Raw genomic sequence first — 11,952 nt, forward strand, 5'->3', positions numbered from 1 at the left:
CTATCCTGGTGGTTAAATTTGCCCATTTTGCAGGCATGGGATTTCACTCAGCTGTATTTAATAAGCACCATATTTAAAGTCCACAATATCCCAATTAATAAAAGACAGACTTATTCACTAAGTTAAACATTTGAGTCAAATATATTCAAACTGCAGCCTTAATAGAGGCTATTCTTGCAAGAGGAGCCAACTTCATTGGGGTGATTGACAGAAGATTCCTCGCCATAGCAACCAGGGTTATCTCTCTGGAATAACAACATTAACCTCCTTCATGACCAGTTTTTCATCCTTAAGTATAAAAGGCAGTTGCATGCATCTTGTGTGATTCTTTATTTTTGAATGAAGACTTAGCACGTAGCTAAAAATAGGACAAGATGCAGAGAAAACAAATTAATTTTGAAGTACTTCTAAAATAAAAAAGCATTACAATGGGTCTTGTAGCAAGGCAGTTAAAGGGCAGGAAGGGTGATGGCAGATTCCTATTCATATGCTGCCTCCGAAATAGCCAGTGCATTGATTTGCTTTGTGCTGTCATACGGCTAGGGTGAAGAGTTTTTTCAGATTTTATTCCTAGCTTATTCTTTGACCTCAAATCCCACACACACACACACACACACACACACACCTCTTACCTGTTATCTAGTTTAAAGTAATGAATGATCTGTATAAAATAGTATGAAAATGCATATTCTATCTGGAAAAACATGCATGTCCTACCATCTTTTTGAAAGAAATTGCTAAATGGGTCCTAAACCACCTCCTCTGCCTTACATCTAATGTTCGGTGGAAGCTGTAGACATCATTGTCTTAACATGTCACTGAATTACCTCCCCAGCCCCTGGCAGAAAGGCTGTGCCAATGCTCTGGACCTGACTTCGCCTGCCAGTCTCTGCAAGTGAAAAGTGTGGTGCCTGAGCCCTGAAGAATGTGGGGGCTGGGACTAGGAAAGACAAACTGTAACCTGGCTGGGCCACCACTGAATCCTGCTCTCTTTGTCTCTGATCTCACCTGAAGTCCATTTCCCTTTGGGTCTTCCCAGCATTAATTGCAATTGCTGCTTGGAGAGGTTGGGCAAGCTTTCTTGAGGCTTGTGTATCATTCAAAGTCACATTCTTGAAACCCAAGGCCTCAGAGAACTCCAGTCCTCTGCTGAGGGAAGGCGTAGGGGCTGGGGGTGGGGGTGGGGTGGGGTGGGGAGAAGAAAGCTGCCACTGGGGCCAAAGCAAGAGGAATCTGGGAACATGACACCTAAAGAGTGAAACAGTGTGTGGCCAGAGAGGGGAAGAGGCAGTCTGGCAGTATTGTTCCAGGTGAAGCTCTGACCTGGTTTGGATTTTAAGCAAACAAACTACCCAAAGGCATGACAAATGGATTTTGAAAGGTGTTCTGTAAAGCAACTTTATACTAAGTTTGGAAATAGGAAGAACTCCTTGAGATTCCTATTGTATTAGACACAAACATTGGAGGCCTCCTAATATTCCCTTCATGACCACCTTATTTCTGGAGATGCTGCCCATCTCCCCAACCACCACCATCAGCTTTATTGCCTTTGCCAAGTTCTGGAACTGCCTGGACTCTAAGTTGAGCCCTGAGCCTCACAGCCTCATTCCCAGTTGCTCTCCAGTCCAGAATTTGGATACAACGAATGCCTCAGCGATAGGCATGGGACCTTGTTTCCTGAGTGGCTCCTGAGGGAACAGATAACACCCAGGAGGGCAGGTCTTGCTTCCTTGGGAGTGAACCTGGACAAGTTACCTGAGAATTCATTGTCTTCACCTTGAGGTGCATTTTCTCCTGGAAAACCTCCTGCAGAAGCCCATGGGGCCAAGGGGACACAGCCTGTTCTGGCAGCTCACGGAGAAGCAGTGTCCAAGGCAGCACCATTGTATCTCATGCTTCCTGTCTTCCCTGTCTCTCTCCCCCTTCCTTCCCATGCCCTCTTCCAGGGTTTTACTTCCCAAATAAAGTAGCTGCACTGTCATTCTTGCCTGAATCTCTGCATGGGGGGCACGGGGGGCGGGGGGCGCGATACTGAGAAAACTACCTAGAGCAGTCACACTCAGGACGGTGGCAATGTTCTCTAAACAGCATTTTAGGGAAAGGACTGGGTAGTGAAAAGCATTGCCCTTCTCTCTGAATGAGTCCAAAGTCTCCCCTTCATTTGCTAGATGATTCTCTTTCCATTGCAGCCACCTCTGGAAGTTGCAAGTTTTCAGAAGGCTAAGGTTTGAGGAAGGGTTGGTTCACCATTTTAAAAAGTTGAGTATGGGCCTTTCTTATTCATTGACAAAGGGTAAACTTGGAGAAAATTAAGCCTCACTGTAGTCAAGGTGTTTGCAATTAGTTTCTCTTTAAACAGAAAAGAAATTTCTTTTAAAAGTCAGAAGAAGCCCTAGCTGGTTTGGCTCAGTGGATAGAGTGCCAGCCCTCGGACTGAATGGTCCCGGGTTCAATTCTGGTTATGGGCACCTACCTAGGTTGCAGGTTCGATCCCCAGCCCTAGTCCAGGCGCCTTCGGGAGGCAACCAATCAATGTGTCTCTCTCAGATTGATGTTTTTCTCTCTCTGTCTCTGCCCCTACCTTCCACTCTCTCTAAAATTCAATGGACAAATATCCTCAGGTGAGGATTAACAACAACAACAACAAAAGTCAAAAGAAAAATAGTTCATTGCAGCGTTATTTACAATAGCCAAGACATAAAAGCAACCCAAGTACCCACCAATAGACAAGAGTGTAAAAAAGCCATGGTGCATATACATGATGGATATTATTACTTGGCCATGAAAAAATGAAATCTTACCATTTGTGACAGCATGGATGGACCTAGAGGGTATTATCTATAATAATAATAGTGGAATATGCTAATTAGACTGAACAGCCAAACGACCTTCTAGATGTCCTTCCAGATGTCCTTCTGGACAACCTTCCAGATGAAGCTGGGGCTGCAAGGGCCGAGGCAAGCCGCTGTGGCTGCAAGGGCTGAGCCCCTTGCACGAATTTCGTGCATTGGGCTTCTAGTAAGTGAAATAAGTCAGAAAAAGACAAATCCCATATGATTTCACTAATATGTGAAATCTAAAGAACAAAATAAACAAAATTGAAACAGACTCATAGACACAGAGAACAGACTGATGGTTACCAGAGGGAAGGGGACATGGGGGACTAGGTAAGAAAGGTGAAGGAATAAGAAGTACAAATTGGAAGTTACAGAATAGTCATGGGGGTGTAAAGTACAGCATAGGGCAGTGATGGCGAACCTTTTGAGCTCGGCCTGTCAGCATTTTGAAAAACCCTAACTTAACTCTGGTACTGTGTCACATATAGAAATTTTTTGATATTTGCAACCATAGTAAAACAAAGATTTATATTTTTGATATTTATTTTATATATTTAAATGCCATTTAACAAAGAAAAATCAACCAAAAAAAAATGAGTTCACGTGTCACCTCTGACATGCGTGTCATAGGTTCGCCATCACTGGCATAGGGAATATAGTCAACAATATTATAATAACTACATGTGGTGTCAGGTGGGTAATGGAAATATAGGGAGGGACACTGTAAAGTATATGATTGCCTAACCACTATGCTGTACACCTGAAGCTAGTACACAATACTATTGAATTTAAACTGTAATTGAAAAATAGAATGTAAAAGTTCTTTTTAAAAATTACAAGAATAGTAGCAACAGCAGCAAATTCTGAGTTGCAAATTGCTGGTGTGTTTGAATTGAGGAGACCCACTGCCTACCTGTAAACACACAGAGGCGGCACCGCCTTCCCTGGCCCAGAGGAGAAAAAGCAGATGCCCTTCCTTTTCCACTCAATGCTCTCCTCAGAAGTTTTGCTAACCCTGTGCCTCATGAAACATTTCATTATTTACAGGTGTGTTGGTTTATTCATGCGTCGGGCCCAGCCACCCTGTGATCTCTCTGTTTTGTGGAGTCTGTATGTGACTGCTTGGTTGCAACTGGTGCTAATGAGGCCAATGTCTGGGTTCCATCCCCACAGGAGCCAGTTAACTCTACTCTGCTCCACCGCCAGAGGCTGCACCCAACCGCTCTGGCTGGGGCTTGCATGTGGCCCACTGGGCAAGGGCCCTGGGTGGTCAGGTGGTCCCCACCTCTAGTGAAGGATTGCCACTCCCTGCCTGTCTTCCCACTCTACAAAGGTCCGGGATGACCTGCTTGATCCTCTCTGAGGTGTTTGTGTATGTGTTTTCAGAATTTCCCCCTTTCATTCGATCGCTTGTATTTACCAAGCGCCTATTATGAACTAAGGACTGGGACACACTTCTTTTGCTTCCATTCCCTGGCTTGTTCATTCTTTATAAACATCGTCCCCGGGGGTGGGGCTGAGGGGAGATCGGTGGGCATGAGAAAAGAAACTAGATGGAGTTACAGATTTTTATAGTGTTTTGTGAAAATACACGAGAAAAAATTATGCATTTATCTACTCACTCAACAAATATTTGTTGACTATCATGTCTTGGGCAGGAGGGCTACAGCAGTGAAACAAAACAGACTGAATAACTCCCGCTCTGTGGAGTTTATGTTCCCGTGTGGGGGCTGATGAACAGCAAATGAGAAAAGCTGGTAAACAGTATGTATGTATGTTACTGGATAAGTACAAAGGAGAAAAGGAGAGCCGGACTGGGGACGGAAGTTGCTGGGAATGAAACTATAATTATAAATACGTCAGTCAGGGCAGACTTCACTTGCAACGAGGACCTGAATGGGGACAGAGTGAGCTGTTAGGGGGCATCCCAGGCAGAGAGAACCACAAAGGCAGAAACCACGCAGAGGGGGTGTGCACGGCGTGTGAGGCAGCCGGGAAGAAGGGAGGAACGCTGTCAGGAAGGTCTGCGGGCGCTGTGAGGGCTTTGGCTCCTTGCTTCTGGAATCAGAAAAGGCTTCATAAAGACCTGACTTTGGAGCGAGCTCGCACAGGCAAAGTAGTGTTGACACATTTGTCTGCATCCCATGTGATTTGGGAGATGGCATGTGCACTTGCCGGGGTGTGGTTTCAGACTTGAAGACTGTGTGGTTAGCACCTGCTCCCTGCCCCACCCTTTGCCCCACACTGTTCCCCAATGCCACATGCTACAGCCTAGGAGTCACCTGGACACATGGTGGGGGCCCACACAACGACTGGGATTATTTTAGTCACCAGCCAGGCAGGTGGGGGCTCAGAACAGATACAAAGGAATAAGAAATTGAGTCATTTCTTTCCCTGTAAGTTATGGTCCTCTATTCATGCTTGCCAAAGAAGCATGTGAAAATTACCAAGCAAGGCAGCCCAAGGCCAAGTGAGTCAGGGAGAAAGCAGACACTCCCTGAGCTCTAAGCAGGAAGGGGTCCCCTCAGAACTACCGGGAGGCCTTGGGAAGGGTAATAGAGAATTCTAGAGGCCCGGTGCACAAAATTCATGCATAAAATTCATGCACGGGTAGTATCCTTAGCCGGCAGGGGCCTCCCTTCCCCTGGCTGCCTGCCACCACTGCTGGCCAGGGTGGGGCCAGCTGGCCCTGCACCCTGGTCGAACTCCTGGTCAAACTCCTGGTTGAGGGAACAATTTGCATATTAGGCTATTATTATATAGTATGTAGAGGAGGGGTGACAGGCGAGTGTGTCTTGATGCTTAGTTGAGATGTGGGTCCGTGAATAGGAGCAGTGAGAGCGTTTCAAGTCTATGTCCCTGTGAGGGACAGTAGGATATTAGACATATTTGGGGGTCAGGAAGAGGATTTCCCAGGCTATGATGGGGTGACTGTGTTGGGAAAGAGCAGGTAAAGGGCTGAGAAAGAGGGGCAGATTGTGGAAGTCCAGGCTGAGAAGTTCTGACTTTTTCTGAAGGTGATTCTCTGCTTTGGGTGGCAGGGCTGTAGCAGACAGTACTGTGCGTGTTTCCTTCATGCATATGTATGTGTATGTGGAAGCCTTGCCAGATATAAAATACAGGAGTCCCCATTAAATTTGAAGTTCAGACAAACAAAAGATGCTTTTTCAGTATAAGTATGTCCCACGAAATATTTGAAATCTAAATACAGGACACCCAGGCTAATTTGAATTTCAGATAAACAATAGGCAAGGCAATTTTTTTAGTATAATTGTGGCCTCTTCAATATTTGAAACATATAGTAAAAAAAAATCCATTGTTTATATGAAGCTCACATTTAACTGAACATCGGGCATTTTGTTTGCTAAGTCTGGCAACCCTGGTATGTGGTGTTTAATCAATGCTGCTTTCTGATGCTGTGGGCTCCAGAGCAGAACCCCTCTCCTGCTCCACTAACTGGCCTGGACAGCTCTGTCCCCAGCAGCTCATTTCTTGGTCACACTTCGGTGCTTGCTCAGCTCACTGATGGTTCCAGTCTGTGAGTTACTTGTGAGAACAGTCAGGCCCCCAGCTGCCTCCCAAGGGTCAGCTAAAGCTCCCCAAATCTGCCTCTCTAGAGCACAGAGCAGGAACCCTGACTTTCACCAGCAGAGCTGTCACAGAGCTGAGAATCGATAGGCAGTCCTGATGTGCAGGGTGGGCTGGCATACCACCGGCTACCCTGAGCCAGTATTGATTATGCAAGCGGGCTGCCTGTAAACCAAGCAGGCATGCTGAAATGGGATGACTCTTCAAATATCCCTCAAAGTCTCCCGGGCTCAGAGGGAGAACCAGCAAGTTCTCTCACTAAAGAGCCACCTTGGGGAGCTGCACCATATCCTCTTTTTCTCTTTTCAAATGCAAAGCCGAGGGGGTAAAAACTCATAACGGTCTTCTCTCCATTGGGACACTCTTAAATATGGGTCATTATTCAGTTTAAGAACCAAAGCACAAAACAGAAAAACGAATAGAAATTGCACTGAAAGCCTAGAATGTGCTGAGCATTAGGTATGTGTTATGGGGTTTTACTTATAGTAATTTTATGAGATAGATATTACTGTACCATTTTTCAGATTAAAAAATGGAAATTGACCCAGGCTCTTTGTGAGGGACAGGCAGCCTGTCAGCTTGGTTCGAACCCATGTCACAAGCTTGACATGCTTGTGACACTGAATGCCTGCTGAAGGAGCTGGATATGTTGCATACACCACTGGTCTGTCTGGCTAGAGCTAGACCAGCCGTGGGCAAACTATGGCCCGCGGGCCGGATCCGGCCCGTTTGAAATGAATAAAACTAAAAAAAAAAAGACCATACCCTTTTATGTAATGATGTTTACTTTGAATTTATATTAGTTCACACAAACACTCCATCCATGCTTTTGTTCCGGCCCTCCGGTCCAGTTTAAGAACCCATTGTGGCCCTCGAGTCAAAAAGTTTGCCCACCCCTGAGCTAGACTGTCCTTTAAAATTCCTAATTGATGAATATCCTCTGATGAACTGTCTCTGGTTGCTCTCAAAAAGATCAGGTATCTCTCTCTGCTCTCAGATGATTTCCTTCTCATCTGTGATGTAGAAACTCGTTCATTGTGTTGTAAAAAGCATTCACCTTTTTGCATCTCCATTTATCCCTGAGGTCCTCAAGGTCAGGGTCAAAGTCTTTCTTTAAGAACCATGTCCTTCTCTACCTACAGAATCTAGAATATTGGTTGGCACACTGTAGACTCTCAATAAATATCTACTATTGGATGCTATTACTGTATTTCTAATTCTCTTTTCCCATTTGGTTAGAGAGCTCCAAGGATACTGTCTTGTGGATGTGTTTTATTGTCACTGCTGGTCTTCTGCATTCTTAACTATGGTTTTCCATGAGTTTTATATTTTCACTGAGCATTCATCTATTCAATAGCAATACTGATAGAAGGTTCTTCCATGGTTGAATAATTGGACAAGCATGGTTGCCAAAATGGCTGTATTTGCAGAAGCCCAAGCTGATCTTCTCAACTGCACTTCTCTGTAATTTGCTGGAAGCGTTTGGGGGAAGCAAACCCAATAGGAGGCCTAACTTCCTGGACTTAAGGCCAATGTATTTTCAGTCACAGTGATATAGGGAAGGAGCTAGAAGATGCCAATGAAAGAGGATGACAGATTGGTTCTGATCCTACCTTTTCACTAAGCTTCTTAGAAAATGTCATCCTATTTTTGAAAAGAGCACGTGTTTCCATAAAACCTTCCAGGAAGTAGATAGGCAAATTTTCTCATGATTCTGGGTCCAGAAGGAAATGGTATAAAGAGAAACGTGTGAGGCCATGGGTACCCTGGTCCTCAGGGGTGAATGGGCTGTGGAGCCAATAGTCAGAACTCATGGACAGGCACTGGCAGAGGCCTGCATGGACTGGGAGCGCAGCCACTCGAACCTCAGGCCTAAGGAAGTGGATACATGGAGATTACAGCACTGAAATATTCTTCCGCTGGTCTAAGGTCCTTTGAGGGTTTTGTAACTAACAGTGATTGCCCTGCACACTGGCTGTTTTTCTTCTAGGAACTGTCTGGGGGTGAAGATGACTGTGACAGAAATCTTGGCTTATTCCTTTTTTATATTATTATTGTTTAAAGTATTCTATATGTCTCCTTTTCTCCCGATTGCGCCCCCTTCCCCCCCACCACCTCTGGGCTTGTTCTTGCTGACAGAGTTAATTTTGGTCTGTGCCTCTTCTGCACAAGAAGAAAGCCTGAGCTGCACTCAACGCCTTGAGAACAAGTCTGCAGGTGAGTTCGTCTCTCTCATCTTCATCCTTTTCTTGCTTTTGTTACTGTACACATTTCAGAGATGTCAGTATTTTTTAAGGCTCCACCTTGGGGGAAGCTCAAGAAATGGTCTGTGTTAGCCTTGGTGAGACTGAGACAGCTTTATGCATAAGAGTGTGGCTGTTTATTGATCCCATAGAATAAGAAACCATTTGGAATATCCTGCCTGTGAGAAATGTAACCCTGCACCAGCCAAAGTCATTTATCTGCCTCCACTGTTGAGAGAAGAATATTTAAAATTCTTCACCTGGGAGGAACTTCTTCAAAAGAATATTTCATGCAAACGAATACACTTCTTGGACTTGAATTAGAATTTGGATTAGAAAAATGAGCTTGTTATGTCTGGGCCTACATTTTGTAAGAGACCATCTTGAGAATGAGAATGTGGATTACTCAAGGGTGTCTTGTGTATGCTCTATCTTGGAGTAGGTTTCAGATACAGTTTGCTCCACATCCCATATGGGGGGTTTGGAGTTTGAACTGCTGACACTGTTGATTTAAGGCTACATGTTGCTGGGGAGGAGTTCAGCATTTTAAAATAAAATGTTAAAATATGCTGGCAAGAACAGTTCTCAGTTCACATGGTGGAAGTTTTATAGCTAGTTGCTGGGGGAAAAACATTCCAAAAATTAAAGTCAGAGATTCATATTTTTGTACACATTTTGAATTTGGGAGAACATTATACTTTTTTCAAAAGGTTTTGCTTTGTTTTATAAAACTAGTCAGGTTCTGTGAAATGCACTTTCAACCCAGATTTTAAGTTTCGAGTGGCCGCCAGGGAGCTCTGGCAGCCAGCCCAGTTACCATCACACCCAGGGAGCAGCCTGGAGACTTAGCAGCCACCAGACACCAAGCCTGGCACCATGGGCAGCAGCACAGGGAGGGGTGGCCCATCAGTGGTGCCTGCCAGCGGGAACAAGGAGGTCATCACGATGAAGGTTTGGGGAACAGTGAAATGATTCAATGTAAGAAACGGATGTGGTTACATTAACAGGAATGACACCAAGGAAGATGTATTTGCACACCAGGCAGCTATAAAGATGGGTGACTCCAGGAGGCACCTTTGCAGTGGGAGATGGAGAGAGTTTGATGTTAAAGGAGAAATAGGTGCGGAGGCAGCCAATGCCATAGGCCCTGGTGGAGTTCAAGGCAAGGCAGGAAATGTGCAGCAGGCTGTAGCCATCATAGACATTATCCACCTCACAGGGCTCTCCACGCAATTACCAGCAGAATCACCAGAATAGCGAGTGGAGAAAAGCACAAGAGATCAGAGAGCTCCCGAAAGCCAGGCCCAACAACCCTGGCCTTGCTGCAGGCTGCGATTCCCACCTTACTGCAGTGGGAGACCCTCTGGGCATCACCCACAGTCTTGCAGCCCACCTGTGCAGGGAGGAGGGGCAGAGGGTGCTGACAACCAGGGGGCAGGGGAGCAAGGTAGACCAGTGAGACAGAATATGTGTGGGGGCTATAGACCCTGATTCCTCGCCAAGGACAGCCTAGAGAGGACAGCAATGAAGAAGATAAGGAAAATCAAGGCCATGAGACCCAAGGTCAGCAGCCACCTCAACGTCGATCCCGCCACCGCAACCTGTTACTGACTGACACAGACTCCCAGGAAACCCTAAACCACATGGCGGCAAACAGACTAAAGCATCAGATCCACTAGCTGAGAATTTGTTGGCTCTCAAGGCTCAGCAAGGCAGGCTGAGTAAATGCCGGCTTACCGTCTCTGTCATCACCTAGCTTAGTCATCCCACACGCAGACATGAATATGAAATTCCAACAATAAGACATGAACAAAAGGTTAGAGCTGAAGACGTTAAGTGCTTGCTTTTTGCCCATTGACCAGATAACTAGAAATATCTGCATTCTCTATACAGCAGGGGTTTTTTTGTTTTTGTTTATTTTTACTATTTTTCATCATTTTATTCTTTTTAGAGATTGCTTTTTGGTAATGGCAAATGTATTTTTGTTTGTTTTTTAAAGCCTGGCTTTTCTCAATACACCTTTAAAGGGTTTTAAATGGTTTCATATCTACTCAAGTTGAGATTCTTAAGAACCTCATTTTTAATTTTTAATAAAGTTTACAACTTGATTTTTTTTTTTTAAAAATTCAACAACCTGCATGCATCTGTTAATAAAGATACACTGAAGTCCTAACTCGCAGGCCTCAGGTATGATCTTATTTGGAAATAGAGTCATTGCAGATCAAGGCAGTTCAGATAAGGTCCCACTGGCGTAGGGGGGCCCTAATCCAATAACACTGGTGTCCTCATGCCAGGAAGGCTGCCTGCACACAGCAACACACAGGGAGAGCACCGTGTGGCGATGAAGACAGAGGTTGCCCTGACGCACAGACAAGCTAAGGAGTGCCGAGGAGGGCTGGCGACAAAGAGAAACATGGAAGAGAAGAGGAAGACTCCTCCCTTAGAGTCTTCAGAGAGAGTGTGGCCACCTTGACTTTGGACTTCTAGCTTCCAGAATTGTAAGGACGTAAATGCCAGTTGTTTTAAGTCACCTGATTTCTGGTACTTTGTTTCTGAAGCTGTAGCAAGCCAATCCACCCACTGATGGCCCTTACAGCTGGATTGTAATTGCGTTTCTTTGTGAGCGGATCTGATCTCACTCAGTGGACTGGAAGCTCCTCGGGTTCCCAGAGCCAACGCAGACCACAGTACACGGGAGTAAATATTGGTTGAATGAACACATTTTAGGAGATTAGGTCTTAATGGTATATTAAATACAAACAAATATGATATGAGAATTAGCAAGGGAGAAATGCCTGCTTAGATTGGTGCGTGTATTTTATTCATAACAACATCATATAATCTCATTTATGATTTGCATAATTGAACTATTTCACTGTAATTTGAAACCCAAATCAGTGGCCTCTTTCTACAACATGAATGAAATAAAACCAAGTTCTTCACCTCCTCTCTGGATATTAAAGGTGATTGTTGTGTTAGTGAAACTAGGCCCGGATCTTCACCACCCGTTAACTTCTCAGCAGCTTTCCCGGTTTCTCACGGAGTTGGAATGGCTGCTAAGGGACTCTGCCTGCCTGTGAGATTTACATTATTGGAGATTTAAAGCAAACACTATTTCAAAACTAGCAGTAACTTCAATAATTGACTGAAGTTAATGCCCCAAGGTGGAATCTCAGATCATCAATTTAACTTACCTGTTTCTTAATCCCTGGGCAAGAGCTGGCATCTGGTGACGACTGTGTACCTAAGAGGCACAGCAGGAGGGACCCAGTGACTTGGGGGAG

The 11,952-nt window shown here is 44.9% G+C and overlaps 1 pseudogene; it reads left to right on the plus strand.

Moving 5' to 3' along the window:
* Positions 1-7,827: 7,827 nt before the first annotated feature.
* Positions 7,828-10,424, plus strand: LOC139006225 (Y-box-binding protein 1 pseudogene; annotated as a pseudogene).
* Positions 10,425-11,952: the final 1,528 nt, after the last annotated feature.

Source organism: Myotis yumanensis, unplaced genomic scaffold (assembly GCF_028538775.1).
Source record: "Myotis yumanensis isolate MYYU_CA2020_CCGP unplaced genomic scaffold, mMyoYum1.0.hap1 SCAF_3, whole genome shotgun sequence".
In the NCBI taxonomy this organism is placed as follows: Eukaryota; Metazoa; Chordata; class Mammalia; order Chiroptera; family Vespertilionidae; genus Myotis; species Myotis yumanensis.